The following is a 20,167-nucleotide window of genomic DNA, read 5'->3' as shown; positions in this document are numbered from 1 at the left end:
GCCATTCCTACAGCAAGCCACCCTTTTGTTCTGACAACAATGTTGTTTGGTATCTAAAGCAACTAACCTCTTGAAGTTGCTGCGAGCTCACATTGAAATGTATCCACCCTTTATGGTGACCTGCCATTACGGGTACTGTGCCTTGAGAGTTTACTTTTCGGTTAATTACACAAAACCAAAACGTTGTGCCGTCAGTTGACTGCGTTTGCTGCATGTCAAAAGAAAAACACTCTTCAGTTCGCAAGCAAATGTCGAGACATTCCATCTTTGTGAATACGGATCGCCTAAAAATCTTCATCCCTGTGTGTGCCATTAACCGTCCGGATAGCTGATGACGTTTTAAGATTTCTTGGAAATTTCCAGGCGCATTTTGACACGATCGGCAGCGCTGGCAAACAACCAAAATAAGAAGAACCGCCTTAAAGACCACGGGTAAACGTGCTATCGACATTTTTTAGTCTTCTTCTGATAGATTGTTGATTCTACTTTTAATTTTATTAGAGTGAAAAACAACATTTGTTTGTTCAGTATAAATTTCCATCTTTTCTGCCCAATTTATTTTGTCAGTGTTCGTACTGTCAATAAGTCAAAAGGGAAATGTAATATTATGTACACAAAGTTTGCTGTTGTAGCTAAAAATATCGATATTCTATTATTAACCTACTGAAACACTTATTTTACAGATCCGTGGAGCTCGAGTAAAGAATTTGTTAAGCCAGTCAAAAAATAAGCAACAAATTTTCAAGTTGGTGATGAATCAAGGAAATGTCCTCGCGATTTTAAATTAAAAATAGACTGCGAGCAGGCTCACCTTGGGGCACGCATGAGAGCTTGGGTCGCTACGCTCGCCACTCGCGCGTGCCCCAAGGTATATTCGCGCGTGCCCCAAGGTGAGCCTGCTCGCAGGCTAAATTAAAAATAAATTGTGTATCTGAATATAGGCAGAAATAGATTATTGCCTAATTAAGCTGTTGCTTGTTTTAAAGTCCAGCACCAAGAGGTAGAAAAGGCCAATGAGTATTAAAAATTGATATCTTCATAACAAATGAGAAAAATTAAAATTTTAAGTTTTTGGTCGCTCCGACAGTGGTCACACTTGTACTTAGGCTCTGTCATTGGAAAATCAAGTCTTTCATTTACAACTACAAATAATGTAGGAAGTTATATGCGGAAATAAAAGCATTTTTGTTTCTATGTGCTACTCCTCAAAACAATTAATCGCAGGGGAAAAAATTAGCGAACAGGAAGCAAAGATTTATTATTTTATTTTTCCTAAAACATCTCATCGGTCCGGAATCCGTAATCCTTGAATCTGATTGGCTAATTGTACGTGTTCCGGCGGTCCGGATTTCCCCATCCGTACCCCGCGTACGGACCACTCAGAGTGCGAAATCTTTTGAATTTGCAGCGTCGGACGAAAGAACGCATAAAAGTTTCGCTTTACAAAATCGAAATAGCTGCTCGTCATGTTGTGAAATGAAAAAGGACAAAATAGTAGTGGAATTAAAGGCCTCAAGGCCTGACAAAAGGGAACCTTTCTTATTTATCGACAACATCGGGTTGTATTTTACCGTTTGTCGTTTGTCGTTGTTTGTGCATTTCGCAATGATTTTCACGCGATTGCGGTAAGCTGCACCGGTTTTCATACTCCACTTATGAGTTAAACTGCCTTGTTTATCTGCCACGTTTTACCAGAACAAAACACTATTTGCTATTTACTGGGTTAAAGCTGCCATTTCTACAATATACATGTAAAGGGGACAATAAGCCACCCTTTCGTTCTGACTACAGTCAACTCCCGCCTTGCGGACACCTCGCTATTACGGACACCCCGTTATTACGGACAGGAGCTGAAGTCCCGACGTAGGAGGATTACTGAAAATAACTCCCGCTACTACGGTCTTTCTCTATTACGGACCGTCGAGAACAAATTGTGGTCCCAACGGATTCCACTGTAGTGGGAGTTGACTGTACTGTGTTGTGAAGTAGTTAAGTAACTAACCTCTTGAAGGTACACCCCTCTGTAACAGACCTGGTGGAACCCGACCTGGTGGGTTATTTTGCCCTCCCTGGTGGAAATTTGACCTCCCTGGTACCTGGTGATTATCTGAAAAATCCCTGGTCGATTTTTTTCTCCCCGGTGAAGAATTGTGTTTACCTGGTCAGGAAAAAATCAACCAAAATCTTTCTGCTGGCTTAAATAAACAAAAAAAAACGACGCGCAGCAAAAAGATAATTTAATAATTGACTATAACTCGATGTAAATATAGCAAAAAGTAATTGTTAACTTTTACTATTGTTTTCGTCGCTTGTTCTGCTGTCATGCACGTCACTGAAGAGACAAAACAGATATGTTTCTTTTACTGTATGTATTACGAGCTTGTGAATGATTCAGAGCTGAGCGATTTGAACAGCGCGCGCGGCCCAAAATAAATGTGTGGAAGTATTTTTGACCCGGCTTTTTACAGCGTTTTATCGAATAACTACGCAGAGGATAATCAGCCTGACCCACATAATTCTTGGTGAGTATTAAGCGGCTTTTTCCCTTCGATTAAGCAGCCTCGAGCAGTTTGAGAGGTAGACTTGCCACAAGTCGACCTCACGAGTTTTCACAGTGAATAAGCGAGCGAAGCGAGCCTTTTAGGCCGCTTTTTTGTGCGAGCGACGAAGTCGCGAGATCGAGTGACGAAGTCGCGAGAGGTCGACCTTCGTCCCGGCGCGCCATAATAAACAAGACGAAGGACTTTATTGAAAGTCTATTTGAGAGGCGCTTGTCAGATGTATAAAATATCATGTTTAACTTTGCAGCCCGCCGGCACAATGTGATGTAAAATATACGTCAGTTATTCAAGTACATTCAAGATCATTCAAGTGGCCTATTACGGTAAATTTTAATTAAGCTGCCTCAAATTGTAAGTACTGTCTAAATAGAACTTTGTGTAGCTCTCACCTACATGAAACTATTGATGCCTACGGCTGGAGCTGGGGGCTGGGGGACAGCAGTCATTAATTAACACATATTTAAAAAATATAAGCAAACGGTTCTCTTATTTAGATTTTTTATGCTTTGACCTTCTAAAAATGGATCAACGAATAAGGGCCGTCATATTGAACATTTTTCAACTTAAAAAGTAAACGGATGCCACAGTTTAAATTTAGGTGCGCCCGTGCTAGGCAGCCTCTGGACCTGTCTTTAGCCTGCGAGCAGGCTCACCTTGGGGCACGCGCGAATATATCTTGGTGCACTCGCGAGTGGAGAGGCGCTGATTCTGTCTCTTGATGCTAGCTCTTTTGATAATAAATATTTATGCCATTTACCTTCTGGAAAAGTAATTTAACTTGTATTCAGATTAGCAGGGCTAGATAGACGTTCAAACTAGGGAGTCGAGAAAATATTATAATCCCACGAAAAAATCTCCCAATTTCTTTGAAAAACTATCGAATATCTGGCTGAATTAACGCTTACCTAGACTTTCTAAAAGTCCTTCGACGCGCAGTTTAGGAATTTTTAGTCGTTAATGTATGTTTTGGCAGGTGTAATTCGTCGAGTGTAAGGTTGATTGCCTGGTGAAGCGCGTCCAGTTTCCCTTCCGAAAATAAGACGCGTTGATTTAACTGAAAAGGTCTAGAAATAATCGTGGTTTTTTAAGTTTACTTTTAGATGCCTATTTGCATATGAAACTCCCTTTAAAACGCACGAAATGTGATTTCAGCCTGTCTATTTTTTTCAAAATTTCACGGGGAGGCATGTCTCCTGGAACCCGAGTAGCTAGCCTGTGAATAGGCTCTCGAGAAGGATCACGCGAGGGAAGTGAGCGGAAGAGCTCCCATAGTAGCTTACATCTTCGGCGTTCACACGATTGCATCTTTCAGATCCGTCGTTTCGTCGTTTGCATCTTTCAGAACCGTCGTTTCAAATCCTGCCTGCAGGCCTGCTAAGAACTGAAAAAGTAACATGCATCAAAAGGAAGTGTAATTATTTTCAGGCGATGATGTCAGTCCATCACCTAACCTTATATCATAAGGTTATTGGCGGAATTTGTTCTTCTGTTCGTCATCGCTTCTGCGAGCATTGCGTGCCTTGTTTGATACCCTGATGGACAAAAACGTGCAGGCGATAATTTCAGAGGATTTTAGGAATATAACCCCGGCGACTGCTTCAAGCCCAAGGGTAGACTTTTTAAAAGTCGTTCGCTTCTCGTTTCTCGTTTCCGCGCTCTGTGTGCTCTTCAGTCTCTTTGCGCTTGCTGAGCTCGACTTGTAGGCAAGTCTAGTCCAAGGGTGAACTAACCATGTCAATAGTAGGGCGACTCGTTGGCTCATTGCGACAATTATTTGCTAAATTTGACTCATTGCGGATCTAGTGGCGGAAATTCACTGTTCGATACAAAGAACTCACGGGGATCTCAAAACGGCCCGTTTGCCGTTTCTCCTTCGCCACTTTTCTCCGTGTAAGAGCAGGATACAAAGAGTATGTTACTTCAGTTGTTTGCGTACAATGCGAAAAAAAAAAACGACGGTGTCATCTACAGCCCTTAGACGACATCGGTGCGGAAAATTGTGCACGATAACCCCGCTAAGTTTATTGCATACTGGCTCACAGAGTTTGCATCAATAATTGGTTAGATTTAATATATCATCGCCCTCCCTGGTGATAAAAAAGTAATCAACCTGGTCGATTTTGTGTTGAAAACCTGGTGGAAAATCAGGTGTCACCAGGTCTGTTACAGAGGGGTGTGAAGGTGTTGTGAGCTCACATTGAAATGGATCCATCCTATGTTTTCACCTGTCATTTCGGGTATCAAGCCTTGAGAGTTAACTTGTCGGTTAATGATACAAATCCAAGAAGTTATTGAACCGTTGGTTGACAGCGCTTGTTTCATGTCAAAAGAAAAACACTCTTCAGTTCGCAAGCAAATGTCAAGACATTCCATCTTTGTGAATACGGATCGCCTAAAAATCTTCATCCCTGTGTGCGCCATTATCCTTCCAGGTAGCTGACATCGTTGTAAGGTCTCTTGGAAACTTCCAGGCGCATTTTGACACGATTGGCAGCACTGGCGAACAGCCAAAATAAGAAGAACCGCCGTAAAGACCACGGGTAAACGTGCTATCGACATTTTTTGTCTACTTCTGATATAAATTGCAACGGAAAACTAAGTCAAGGCTCCGAATATTAACCATTAGCGTAGAAGCCATTGATTTGTTTTTAAAGCATTTTCATATTTGCTGCCTAATGAAACCTTCTAAAAGTTTGCAAGGAGTAATTATTCTGTCAGTATTCATATTGTCAATACGTCAAAAGGGAAATGTAATATTATGCACACAAAGATTGCTGCGGTTGTAGTTAAAAATATCGATATTATTATCTGTAACCCACTGAAACAGTTATTTTACAGATCCGTCGAGCTCGAGTTAGGGTTTTGTTAAGCCAGTCAATAATAAGCAATACGTTGTCGAATAACAACCAAATTGGGAGAAGAATCAAGCATAAAAACTATTAGATAGATAAACTTTTAGATTTTAATTAAGGAAAAAATCATTATGTATCTGAGTATAGGCAGAAATAGATTATGGCCTAATTATGATTATGGCCTTGTTTTTAAAAGTTGCAGCACCAAGAGGAAGAAAAAACTAATTAGTAGCAAAATTTAATATCTTCATAACAGATATTTTGCGTGCAATCTTTATCGAGATAGTGGTCAGACATATACTTAGGTTCAGTCATTGGACGATCCATTCTTTCATACATAATTTCTAAAAATGAAAGAAATTATATGCGGAAATGCAAGCTTTTTGTTTCTATGTGCTATTCCGTAGAATAATTAATTACAGGGAGTTAACCTTAAAAAAATTAAGGCACAGGAAGACAAAATATATCTATTTTTAATTTTTATCTCAAACATCTCGCTCAGCGATCCGAAATACTTAATCCTTAAATCTGATTGGCTTATTGTGCTCTTTCCAGTGGTTCGGATTTTTCCATCTGGACCCCGCATACGGACTGCTCACGCCGCGGAAACATTTTGCTGCGTCGGACGAACGAGCCCTTGAAGTTTGTGCAGTCCAAAATCGAGATAGCTGCTAACCTACCTTTGTATAATGTGATAGGACAAAAAAGTAGTGGAATTAAGGTGGCTCCACTGGATTTTTAAGGGGTAACACCGCTTATGTTTGAGAATTAACTACGTCGCCATTAACAATGCTTTCGAAAAACGATCACCACAGCTTTATTAGATAAAGATGAAAAATTATTATGCTCAGTGTTATATTAACATCGGAGTTGCCATAGCAATGTAATGACGTCGTTATGTTGTTTTACTTTCGCTCTTATAATTATTTCTCTGCACGAGGAAATTTAATCGAAAATCGCTCAAAGGAGCTTGTACTACACTTAGCCGCTTTGATGTTGCAAAACAAAACAAAAAACAAAACAAAACAAAAAACAAAAAAACAATTGCAATCTTTTAAGGTCATTTAACAAATCGACCACATTTTTCTATTGTCTACACTTTAATAGACCACAGAAATGACGTCAGAAAATGCTCAAAACTCAAGTGGGACCACGAGCCGTTAGAAGAGTGGTTTTACTGCAAAGTTTTGAACATTTCATTTGAACACCATATGATGTTTGTACCATTCTCGTCCCCATAGCCCTTTCGTTTCTCTTAGTCTGCTTGGCACGAGAAAACGGAGGGCTCTGGGGACATAGGATTTTTGAATTAATTCGAATTTTTTTGATTGGCTGTTTGGAACAAAGAACTCCCTAAACGGAAGTAAAAAACGTAACGACTCTTTCGTACATTCTTTTGAAACGTCATGACTGCATACATGAAGACCGGAAGTCCTAGAATCTAGGACTGGAAATCCTTTGTCCCCAGAGCCCTTTGTTTCCTCGTGCCAAGGCCCAGCCGGCTAAAAGAAACGAAAGGGCTATGGGGACGAGAATGTGTTTGTACTCGATTCGCTTGTCATTTATTCTAAGAGACGGGCCATTATTTTTTTGGAGGGGGGGGGGGGGGATGTATCAAAATTTTATCAAGACAAACAACTGTTTTCAGTTTTGTTGTTTGTGCAAACACTTTTTTTCGCTGTATCTTCCTGCAGACAATCTTTGTTTGATGTCTGCAAATAATTAATTGGGGCTTTTGTTTCAGGATTTTTGATCCACCCCTCCAAATAAAAAATTGATCCCTCCCTTTACTGAGTAGAAAAGGAGTTGGAGGCGATAAATGTGATAAAAGCTACCATTACTAAAAACAAGCCGCCCTTCTTTCCTAACTACTGTGTTCTGTAGTATAAAAAGCAACTAACCTCTTGAAGATCTTGTTAGCTTATGTTGAAATGTATCCATGCCTTGGATTGACGCGACACTTCGGGGATCGTGCCTTGAGAGTTAACTCGTCGGTTAATGATACAAAACCATAATTTTTTTGTGGTGTTCTTCGACAGCGATCGTTTTATGTCAAAAGAGCCACATTCTGCAGTTCGAAGGCAAATGTCGAGGCATTCCATCTTTGTAAATACGTGTTGCTTAGAAAGCTTCATCCCTGTATTTCGATGGAACCTTCCGGGTTGTTGACGACTTTCAAAGATTTCTTGGAAATTTCCAAGGAAAGTTTGACACACATGCCTGAGTTGGGAAATAACCAAGATAAGAAAAACCCAAATAAAGACCACTGGTGAATTCCCTTTTGGCATTTTGGTGCGTCACTTGGTAGATTACAACAAAAAACTAGCCAAGCGTAGAACATAAGTGACATTTCCATAAGTATAAAAACCTTTTGTTTGTTAAGAAGCACTTCCGTTTTTGCCTAATGTAGCCCTTTTGTTAAAAAAAACCTCTGTTTATTTTGTGGGTACTTTAACTGTCAATAAGCCAATAGGGAAATGCAAAACTATTTACACAAGAAGCCTATTGCAGTTAAAACAGTAAAAGCATCCATTACTGTTCATCTGACTCTGAGCCGACTTGCATTACGTTAATTCAGTAAGTGCGAGTTTAGGTTCTGTTAAAACCAGCTTAGTTAAACAATAGACGAATTGTCATAAAACAACCGAATTAACAGAGGAATCAGAATGAATGCACGTCATTATGCGTTGGTTGTTTTTAGTATTTTCAGCCAAAAAAATAATTATGTATCTCAATAGGAGTACAGATATTTCCATAAAGGTAAGACACCCGCCAAGGACTCATATATTTCTTTGTTCCACGCTCATGACAACAGAATTGACAATTTTTATTATAGGAAAAATATTTTGAAGAAGCAGGGCGAATGAGGCGAAGGGCGGGATCATTTCTGGATCAGCGGCTTATATTTTTCTTTGTTCCACGCAAAATGACAACAGAATTGACAATTTTCAGTTATAGGAAAAATATTTTGAAGAAGCAGGGCGAATGAGGCGAAGGGCGGGATCATTTCTGGATCAGCGGCCTGGAATCGAGCTAACCAAACAGGTGTTTTGGGAAGTCAAGAAACCATTTATCTTTGTTTACTTAACAAGCCATCCATATAGTAAATGTGTACGTTTTTTAACGCATTTTAAAGAGCGCCTTTTGCGTTTCCCATTCGCCCGCACGAAACCGGCTAGGGCGCCTGCTACGCAGGCTAGAAAATAAGCTGCTGACACTATTTGAAATGTAATAACTGCCAGCAAACAAACGAACGAAGTCATCATTCCTCTAATCAAAGGTTGGCCAACGCCTAATGCCTAGAAGAAGCTTTAGAAGCACACATTTTCATCAAAGTTTAAGTACAATGGTAGTGATTCAGTTTCTGTCTCCTCCACAGGCTTTTCCAAGGCCGATTGAGCGCGGATTCTGCAGGCCCGTAGGGAGAGGGGGGGGGGGGGGGGGGGCTCGATGGGTGTCCGCACCGCACCAAACCCCTGCTAAATCCTGTGTCGCAGATCTGCCAATGTGACCGAAAATGTGTAAATCGTTAAAATACTCATCCTCGGAGACCCAGGGGCAGTTAGTGGGGCGAAACGAAGGAAAACCGGGCAGAAATCGTAGCGACGAAAGTTTTCAAGCACGGCACGAAGTGCCCCTGGGCAACGAGTCTCTCCAGACCATTTCCAAACGGCTCTCCGAATGCTGGCTCCCGATTGGGCAGAAAAAAACCTTTGTATTATTCTGCCCAATCGGCGAGCAGTAACTTGGGAATCACTTTCGTGTGTTCTTACACGCCGTCTACTGTGCCCGCCATACTTGTGTCGTTCGTTCGCCAGAGCTCTGCATGCGAGGGAAATTTCCATTTAGCTTACATCCGATGGCCCAAAAAAATCAGGGAATCTTTTCCGATGTCAGAGAGAAAAATATATTTGAAGATCGACGGGAAAATTTTCGTTTGGACTGATCAGAGGATTCGTAAATACTGGCTTGTTTATCGATCGCCCGCTCGATTGAGCTTGTAGGTTTCAAATATTTATTTCCTTATCCGAGCTTCTTATTTTGATAGTATCGCTATTTAAGGCTTGTACATTTGGATTCTAGCCTTTCCTTACAATTTTCTCGGCTAACTGAAACTTTTCCGTATTGCGTGGACCAGACAAGTATGCCAAACAGCCGCCAATGCATCACACCGTGAGAGATATTTTTTTATACAAAATAAACACAGTGTGATAAAACAAGTCTGTACAAAATTTAATCCACTGGTTATCGCGGCAGCGACTTCTCCTATCCTTTTAGATGGCTCATATTAATCATGTTATAAATAACAAATATTAATGATAAACGTTTTGCAAATTAATTTTCTAACATAAGAAGTCTGACATTTAACTTCCTTCCAAATTTTACAACCATTCGTATCATTATATTATATCCTGTCCGAAACGAACAAGCGGTATTTGAACTCTTTTAGCAAGCATCAGCCGTTGACGTCAGAATCTGTAAAAAGAAAAACAAAATAATAGCATAGATTATTAGATAATAAAACAGTGGATAGCGTTGTTGGCGCGAGCTAATTGGCTACTCAAGCATCAGATATTTTTTGTTATTCGCCTCTGAGCAACTTCCGTGTGAAAGCTGTAAATATTGACAGGAATAAATAAATTAATCCATTTTGGGTTAAATTATCTCACTGTTTAATTTTATACTAAAACAACTATTCACCTCAGTATCGGTGGCTAATGGTGGATGTTTACCGAGACGCGAAGCGAAGCGTCTCGGTAAATGTCCACAATACAATACTTTAATTTGACACTCCCCTTTTCTCCCCTTTTTGACACGGGGCTTTTTAGTGAAAATAAATTACAGTAGAAATTACAATTTTAAAATTATAAAAAAATAAAATGATAAACGTTATAATGATAAAAAATTACAATGATTTAAATTTTGGATAAAATGAATTACTCCAAATTAATCAAAAACTCCTCCATTAATTTTGATTTTAAATGAAATGTAATAGTTTTAAGAGTTTTTAAGTTCGATGTAAGGTTATTCCAAATGTTCACTGTTCTATAATGAAATGTTCTTTGACCAGAGGCAGATTTAAAAAGGGGAATAAGCCACCTCCATTACGGTGAATAGTTCTTAATTTTAAATTAATACTTTGATAGCATATCGAAATATATTACAAAAGCGTCTTATATTCGTCGAACGTACGTACAGTGCAAGCGAATAAGTATCGCCTAATTGGTGTTTGAATTGTTTGTTACTGGATTATTAAATACACAGAACAAATTCTTATGCAAATGAACTATTCATGTACAATCAAAAGTGGAAGCGCGAAACTTTTAAGTGACATTATTTACGGCCCTGCCTTTCTTTGAACCTGTTTAACTTGTCGCACAAATACTGTTCATGCATAAAGATAAATTTTTGTTCCCATTATCTGATGTTATAAATATTGTTTACATCTTCATTCAGTGAAATTAATTCGCTAGTCGGTCTAAACAATGTTTTCTTTAAAATTAGGTAAATCTTTGGTCTTAGAAGCCTTTTTCATTTCACTCTACAAATTCCCATTTCTTTACAGCTTTTTTATAGAGGGTTTAAAGAGAAACTCATTTCGTAACAACTGTGAAGATTACTTTATTTTCTGTTGGTAATGAGTTTTTAAGGATCATTCAGTAACATCTTTATGTCAATCATTAGTACTCTTTTTTACCATTAAGCAAAGCCTTTGGTCTTAGAAGCTTTTATGATTTTACACCAATTGCTGATAAAATCACACTTCGTATATAGAAAGCATCCAGGCAAAACTTTTTTCAAAACTACCATGAAAAATAACTTTGGTTTCCATTATCTAACACCCTTAATGAGTTTTACATTTTCATTAACATTTGAAAGCCTCTTTTAGTATTCTAGTATTTTTTATAGTCTTCTGTTTCAAAAGCTTTTATCAGTACACTCAATATATCGAGGGCTTCAAGTATAACTTTCTTTACAACAATTGTGAAAAATAAAGGAAAAAATAACTTTCGGAACATTTCGTGCCACTGTCTGATGCCACTAATGACGATTACACTTTTAGTCATTAAATTTTCAAGGCGATCATAAGTACTTTTTTTTCTTTCCAATTAAGTCTTTGGTTTTAGAGGCTTTTATCATTTTTCTTCAATTACCCATTACATCACACCTTCTATATCGAATACTCCATCTTGAATAGTGTAATTAATTCGATTCGAAACCAAATTTAAGGTATTCAGTTACTTATGAAAAAGGTTATTCGTTTATCTCACGCAAGAAACGAAGTATTTGTTTTGAAATCATTTTATTGTGGTTGCGAAAAAGTGTTTCAAGATAATAATTATTTTTTGTTAAGACCTTGTGAAAAACATATCGATTTCCAACAAGCGGGCAAAATGTTTGATCCTTGATTTCTTTTGAAAACCAGCTTATCGTCTATTCATTATCATTTAAAAACTCATTTAAATCCATGAGTGCAATTTGTGCTCAGTACTTATATCTTTTACAGAAACTTACATAAGTACAAATTTATTTTTTGTTATAACGGGAGTTATAGCTTAATAAAACATCCTGTGGCTGTATATGGACTGTATTGAAAAAAATCGTCCTTTATTTCTTATTATTTGCGGTTAGTTTTCCATGCTAAAGAAAATCTGAAATGAACTGACAGCTTTCTTTTGGCGTAAACCTTTTTGATATAACTGGGTTGGTTTTGTTTTAATGTCATCTTTTACGTGCTCTATTTAAATTTGATTTGCCTAAGATAATTGTTCAAACATTTTCACCTGTTGTTACTGACAGCGATTCTAAAAGACTGAATGTGTTCCGTTTGGACAGCTTCCGTCCGTTTACCTGAACTAACCATATGCTGGTTTTTAATGCCGCTCGTGAAGATCAACTTTTTGAAATTAACACAAGAAACACGTGAAAACATCAAACGACTCAACCTACAATCACCAAAAACTAATGATATCAATAGAACAGAGGTAGCTTAAGTAATTCACCTCTTGAAGCTCATGTGAGCTAACGTTGAAATGAATCCATCCACTGGCTTTTACCAGGCTCGTATCTATGGACGTTTCTCGTTGCCTTGTTGCACAAACCCAATGCTTTCTCGTGCCATCTGATCTAAGGACTTGTTTTAACTCAAAAAAATCACACATTTCATTTCTCAGGCAGAAATCCAAACATTCCATAGTTGTGAACGTACGCTCTCGTAATAGCGTCAAAGCCGCATCTCGAGGAAACTTCAGTCCAGTTTGCTGACGATTTTGCAATATTTCTTGGAAAGGGCCTAAGGCATTTTGGCAGGAGTGGCACAAAAGGGGAATTTTCAAAACAAAACAAACCATGAAGACTGCGAAAGCTGCTACAAGATTCAATTTCAACATTTTGGAGCCCAGTTTTGTCTGGGTGTTTAAATTACACCAGAAAAATGAATAAATCAATTCTTATAGATAATTGACAAATTAATGTCAGTTTTTTATTCATCTTTCACTAGTTTATTGATTCCAAATTGCGTCATAACACTGTCAGTGTGGCTGCAGGAGTTGTAAATTAACCCTGAGACAAAGGTGCCAATGTTTATGTAAATTAGACATCATTGAAATAAATGATGTGTTTGTGCAAGCCGGATTTTCGCCTTTATCTGGCATTGTTTATTATGTGGCTACGATTTCTGTCAAAACTCAAATAAGGCAAAGTAATAAGGTTTACCAAGTCACCTGCCTTCCATGTTTGCCTTTCATTTGTCTTCAATGAAATCTTGTTGTTGTGAGGATTCATTATATACAACAATGCAACGTCATGAATTTAATGGGGACATAGGGGGATCAGAAATAAACAAAAGATGGTACTAAGAATGTCTGTGTCATTTTTTAGATCACAAGATATATGATCTTTTTTTATCCGTTTACACCGCTAAGAAAACACAAGGAAAATAATTAATAATGCAAAAATTCTAATATTAAATTAAGGTCGCGGGGGACACCTTAGGCTCATCATTATGCATTTATTTAAAGCGTATGCACGAAGTACAACGACTGACATCGACAACTTTACGAGATATTTATGACTGGACAAAAATATGGGCGCGTGCGTGTGATTTGTAAAAAATCCCTGTTTCTTTGATATTTTAACCAATTTAAAACAACACTTAGCGATATACGTTAATATAGATTATAGAATGTCTTTGACCTTATTTTCATTTAAATTTAAATATTTCTGCAACTCAGAGTAATCACAAAATATTTGACATAAACAATCGTGCCCTTTTTAAAAACGCATTGTTCTCACCATAAAAGCGTGGAATATAATTACCATAATTACATCTCTCCTTGGCAAAATGATCGTATTTAGGTCGGGACACCTTCGGAAATCTCAAAGTTTGGACTTTTCCGACAATTTTGTGGCAGAGAATACAGCGCGGATACAGAACTTCATTACTTGCCACTGCAGATAGGTAAACTATGAATACTGTTGTGTGTACATGTCATAACAGAAGCGGAATTTTAAAAGAGCGCTTTTAGAAAGAGGTAGAAGACATTAAATTCAAATTTGCGCACTTAAACCGCCATAACCCGCTGGCAAACTTTAAATTAAAATATCCGCTTCTGTTATGACACTCTTGAGGTATTGACTGATTAGCGTTTGACAAGATCACAGTGTGCTGTCTCCTACTCGTTCCGCAAACTCTGCCACAAAATCATGTTTTTCCCAATTTGGCACTAACGAGGCTATAACATCGCCGTTAAATGCAATCTACCAAATAAAAGATGACATTCACAATCTTTCGTCATTTCTTTATGTCTCTGTAAAATTTGAGCTTAATCGCACCCATAACAGCTGAGAAAAAAGCGTTTTAAAAGATGCAGGTCAAGCAAAATTTCCCTTCATGAATTTATTCATGCAGTTGGTATCCCCCGCGACCTTAAGTTGTCTGAAAACAGTTTCCAGCTGTTTTGCTTTGATGCGTTAATACTAACACGGTTTACTAGTTGATGCTACAATAATGGTGTTACACTTGTGCTTAGTCATTGGTTAGCACGCTTTAGTAACAATTTTGATATTTTTGGGGAGCATAACAATAAACAATGTAATCTGTTTAAAACTCTCTTACCTTTAGCTTTAGTGGTAAAAGTCACGATTGATCCCTACATCATCAAGAAAACACAGGGGAGATAATTGATACACAAATTGAAATATTGAATTAAGAAGTATTCAATTAAAAATAATTACATTTCAGGTGAGCTTTTTTGTTAATATGAAAACAAATTATCCTTTCTCTTCTTTATGTAGTAGATAAAATATGAGCGGGAGATCTGTATGGGCGTTTACAATGGCGAGCCGATAGGCGAGCCATTGTAAACGGTCACACAGATCGGACGCGAATATTTTATTCTACTTGTGAAATAAAAACAATAATTTGAATGCAGTGTTTTGTTATGCGAATCAGTAGAGATCTGTATCAAAAGTTAATGAATACTAATTAGCTGAGCAGGAGTCTGTATCAAAAGTTAATTCTATTGTTTGATTTGTATTGGGGTTTATAGTTGTGTACATGTGATGTGAATACAGTGCTGGGATTGGTTTGCAACCTCGTGAATACTTAATGAATTTTACAAGACGAATATGAAATGTGTGTCTGCGTTAAAAGAACCAATTTTACTTGTATTTGCAAATTAATTCACATTCCAAAATTTTAATTACACATTAAACGTTTCTGAAAATAGTAAAAAAGGTGGTAAATGTTTCTAAAAAAACATGGTTGGCATCAATTTACCTTTATCAAAGTGTTCTTGAGGGAAATTCGCAAATGACCTTTTTAACCCTTAAGATTCTTTCGGTAACTGTTTGTGTTTTTAGTTTGAGCATGCATCGTCATAATGAAGTTTAATTTCGGCCATTTTTGACATTATGGGAAAATTGTAACATCGAAGATAGCGCATCGAAGATGGCGGATTTAAAGAGCCCAAGCGCGAAGTCATTTTCCGAGCAGAGGCATGGAATCGAGCTTAGCTATGCAGGTGTTCTTAAACATTCAAGAAACCATCTTGTATGTTTGTCTGCTTGACAAGCCATCCGCATGATGATACAGTTGTTGTCACTTTTTAAAGTAACATTTAATGAAAAGTGATTAAGATTCAATTTCTTTAGGTATAATGTTTTAGACAAAAATAAAGAATTAACAAACGCATGAGAAGCACATTTGCCATCACATTCAACTCGTTTAAGTTTTAGTCGTCACTGCCAGATCGCAAATAATGGTGGTTTTTGGTGTTAACGTTTGGATAAAAAAGGGTAATGAGGGTTTTAAGTGATAAAGTTCAATCTCTAACTAGTTGTCATAAACATGATGTATATATAGATGAAGCAAATATGTCGGCGACATCAATGTGCTAACCAGAGAACACGACTTCTGGTCTACTCTTTAGTTTCTCATACTAATTTGTCATTATTAAAAAATCCTTATGAATCGAGTCCTACATCTTCAATAACTTGTTATTTTACGTTTCTTTCGCTTTTTATACAGCGCAACAATATAATATTTGTTATATCGAAATCAAAACGTATGGACAGTGTTTTTATTCTCCTAGCAGACTTCAGCTGCTGATGTCAACATCTGCTAAAACAAAAACAAACAACGATATACAAAACAAAACAAGTAATAATAATTATTATTTGCCTATACTGTCGCCATTTCATAATTTTCAGATTGCAACTGATATCGATGAAGATGTTCGGATAAAGATCTTTGGTTTTGCTTCATCTCCAACTGGTTATCATAAACACAGGAAATATATTTCAGAGACGTAACCTACTGTTATCACTGTGCTTACCGTGAACCATCGGTTGATGAAATAACGAGTTTTGTGTTTAAATGATAAGCACATTTAAATAACGGTATCTGTAATATATATTACCAAAAGGAAACGATAAACAAGTCAGAACAGGCCAAATCCACGAGTTGCTACGGTGTCTACTTTCTAATAATTCACGCTGAATTATTACAATTCGATTTCCTTTTGGAATTCAATTTTAACACCAGTAAATTTCAATTTTAAACTGTTTCCACTTTTATAGGGCACAAGTATTTTGTAGTTTTTATACTGAAATCAAAACGTACGGACAGTGTTTGTATTCTTCTAGCAGGCTTCAGATGATAAAGTCAAAATCTGTCAAAAGAAAAAAAAATGTACAGAACAAAACAAATAATAATAATCACTTGCTATGCTAGATTGAGGTAAAACATAAAATCACATATCCAAAAAGACTTAAAATTGTTCCAGCGGCAAATCAAGCCATAGCTTATCCCGGATTCCGTAGCATGAGGCAACTAGGAGTATTTCTATCCCCCCCCCCCCCCCTCCGGGATGGAATGCAAGTTCATCAGAGGGTTACCCCCAGCAGTAAATTGGCTGGTACCCCATTTATACAACTGGGTGGAGAGAGGCACTATGGGAGTACACTGGGTGTCTTGCCAAGAACACAACACGACGACCTCGGTCAGGGCTCAAACCCAGACCGCTCGATCCGGAATCCAGCGCACTAACCATTAGTCCTCCGCGATGCTACACACATGAAAATTAATGTCCAATAAGAAGATTGGTAGAATCCCGATATCTCAAACCCTCGATTTCACGAAACAAAAAGATTTTTAGAAACAATTTCCGTTTACTTTGGATAGTACTTCTCTGTTGTTTTACCCCCGATTTCTCGAAGCAATTTTTCCTTTCTCCAGAAGATTCGAGAAATCGGGATTCTGCTTTACAATAAATAACTACTTGACTTACTTGGGAGGATACCAGCAGGAAGAAACTTAATTCCCATATAAAAGCTGCCTTCTACGGACTATAAGCTATAACTATTGTGTAGTGTTTAAAATAACTAACCTCTTGAATGTCTTGGGAGCTCACAGAGATATGTATCCATCCTTTGTTTTGACCTGTCAGTTCGGGCATCGTGCCTTGAGAGTTAACTCGTCGGTTGATGAAACAAAGCCAAAACATGCCGCTCTTAGAGTGTGCTTGTTTGACATCAAAAGAGCCACACTCTGCAGTTCGCAAGCAAATGTCGAGACATTCCATTTTTGTGAATACAGGTTGCCTTAAAACAATGATGGCTGTTTTCGGCATAAGCCTTCCTGGTTGCTGACAACGTTGTAAGATTTGTTGAAAATTTACAGGCGCATTTTGACACGATCGGCAGCGCTGGCAAGTCACCAAAATAAGAAGAACCGTCATAAAGACCACGGGTAAGCGTGCTATCGACATTTTGGTGTCTAATTCTGATAGATTGAAACGAAAAACTAAGTCAAGGCTCAGAACATTAGCAATCGTATCCAGTAGCGTAAAAAATGTTTGTTCGCGAAGCATTCCCGTCTTTACCGCGTAATGAAGCCGTTTTAAAAATTTGTAAAAAAATATTTATTTTGACGCTTTTCGTACTGTCATAAGAAAAGGGAACTGTAACATTAGGTACACAAATTTGTACTTTTTGCCGCTGTAGTTAAAAATATCGATATTATTTTCCGTAACCGACTATCACATTAATTTCACAGATCCATCGAACTCAAGTTCAGTTTCTGTAAAAAATAAGCATCAATTTACCGGAAAACGATCAAATTGAGCATACGAATAGGAGGGGAATTGCACATAAAACAACGTGTCTTAATGATTTTAATTTAAAGAAAAAATCATTTTGTAACTTAATATGGACAAAAATGGATTATTGTCAAATTAAGCTGTTGCTTGTTTTTAAAAGCTGCAGCACCAAGAGGGGAAAATGAATTAGAAGTGAAATGTGATATCTTCATAACAAATGAGACTTAACTTTACGATATTTTGCGCGCACTCTTTGTCGTGATAGTGGTCAGAGATGCATTTAGGCTCAGTCAGCGAACCATTATAACATCATAACTACGGAAAATGAAAGAAATTATATGTGGCGAATAAATGCTTTTGCTTCTATGTGCTTTTTTCCTTAAAACAATCAGAGAGAGTTGGCTCTGAATAAATTAAAGACGGAATTTAAACCCACTGCCTCCGAAATTTGGGCTCTGTTATCCACTTAATATGCTAAGAAGCTAGACCTGAGCATTGAGTGGCTGGAATAGTATGATTGATTATCAGGAATAAAAACAGCATTTTGAATTTGGGGATCGGACTAAATGGATAAAGGCAAATGAATATATGATTATTCACTCTTAAAGCACTGTAAACCGACATTGAATTTTAAATGTGCGTAATATTTTAAGACCGACAAACAATGTTTTAGATACTCTGTAGTTAATTTTTAGTGGTTATGAATTCTAACAACAGATGCTACTACTATTTAGCAATTTATCACGGGATGCAACATTTGAATAATACAAGATTTTGAGTTTCCGGGAACAAAGAAAAGATAAAAAAATGAAGCTAAATTGGACGTACACGTTCAAACTGTTCAAATTGTTCGTGATACACAAAACTCGTCAGATACTCAGCTGTAGATTTTTTTGCCTTTGCCTCATCATTTTTATGAAAAAATTGCTAAGACAAACGTTATTTTCAAAAAAAAGTTCACATTTTTGAACAAAACGTGTTTTTGCAAATACCGCATAGATGCAAATGAGTTTAATGATTCTCATATTAAGGGAAGAAAGTAAACATATTTTTGTTTTTACAATTAACTAAAATGATCTTGGTTCAAGAAATGTTGTTGTCGTTAATCTACAAGAACATTTAACCCTCGGACGTACAAGCAAACTCCTACCCCCACCATCGTACAAGAAGGTTTTTTCCAAATTGACATTTTTGGAAAATCTTAACACCCATCATTGTGCATCCAAGATGGCGGATTTTAAAGGAAGCCAATCGCGGGCTCATTTCCTGATCATCGGCATGGAATTGAGGTTAGCTATGCAGCTGTCGTTAAAATTCAAAAAAACATTTATCTTGTACATGTGTTTTGTCTGCTTGACAAGCCACCCATATTATGAGGGCAAATGCAATTGTTTTCTTTTTTTATTATTTCGGTTTCTGTAGTCGCATGTAGAGTCAGAGGGGGTGACTAGCCCCCAGCAGACTTTCCACATCCCATATTTGCCAGCTTGTTCAGGGTTCCAGCCAGGCCTTCACAGCTACTGTAGCGGCCCCTGGACCTAAGTCCCACTGTACTTTACCCTGACAGGCAAGCCCCTACTACACTGTTTCCCACTTCCCACGAACGAGAACGTTAGGGGTTGGTCTTTTGGGAGGCAGATGCGTCCAATGGCGCGTTAATGATGATGATGAAATGCAGTTGTTTTCACTTTTTATTGGTATCAGTTAATGGTGAAAGGATAAGATTTAGTTTCTTTAGGAATATAGAGGATATTGCACGGTGGCGAGAAGATATGAATTTTATGTTCGAGTAGCAACCACAATATCTCACGAGTGAACGCAGCGAACGAGTGAGATATTGTGTTTGCCACGAGAACAAAAAATTCATATCTTCGAGCCAACGTGTAATGTTCTTTTTATTATATGGAGACAAAATATCTGAAATTGCCCATTTTATTCTTTCCAAATTAAGGTTTACACAAATACGGGTGAGCTTCATTAAAATAGAAAATACACTGAAGTGAAAAATACAAAATCCCCGGTGCCAAGGATATAACATACAGTTGTACTCTAAACTAATTTTACAAACTAAAATTAATGTCATTGACTCTGACTTGAGTCATCTGAAACAGAGATTTTTAGCCTTTTTTCAGAACGAATCTTTAAACACTTT

The 20,167-nt window shown here is 37.5% G+C and overlaps 1 protein-coding gene across 1 annotated transcript in view; it reads right to left on the bottom strand.

Moving 5' to 3' along the window:
- The window catches only part of LOC144664376 (uncharacterized), a 53,067-nt gene that overhangs the window by 1,969 nt on the left and 30,931 nt on the right, over positions 1–20,167 (bottom strand). The gene's annotated exons all lie outside the window — the stretch shown is intronic.

The sequence above is a fragment of the Oculina patagonica genome, chromosome 8, assembly GCF_052425735.1.
Source record: "Oculina patagonica isolate OP01 chromosome 8, crgOcupat, whole genome shotgun sequence".
NCBI classification, from domain to species: Eukaryota; Metazoa; Cnidaria; class Anthozoa; order Scleractinia; family Oculinidae; genus Oculina; species Oculina patagonica.
Note: the sequence above shows the minus strand (reverse complement) of the source record. Positions and strands in the feature narration are given on the sequence as shown.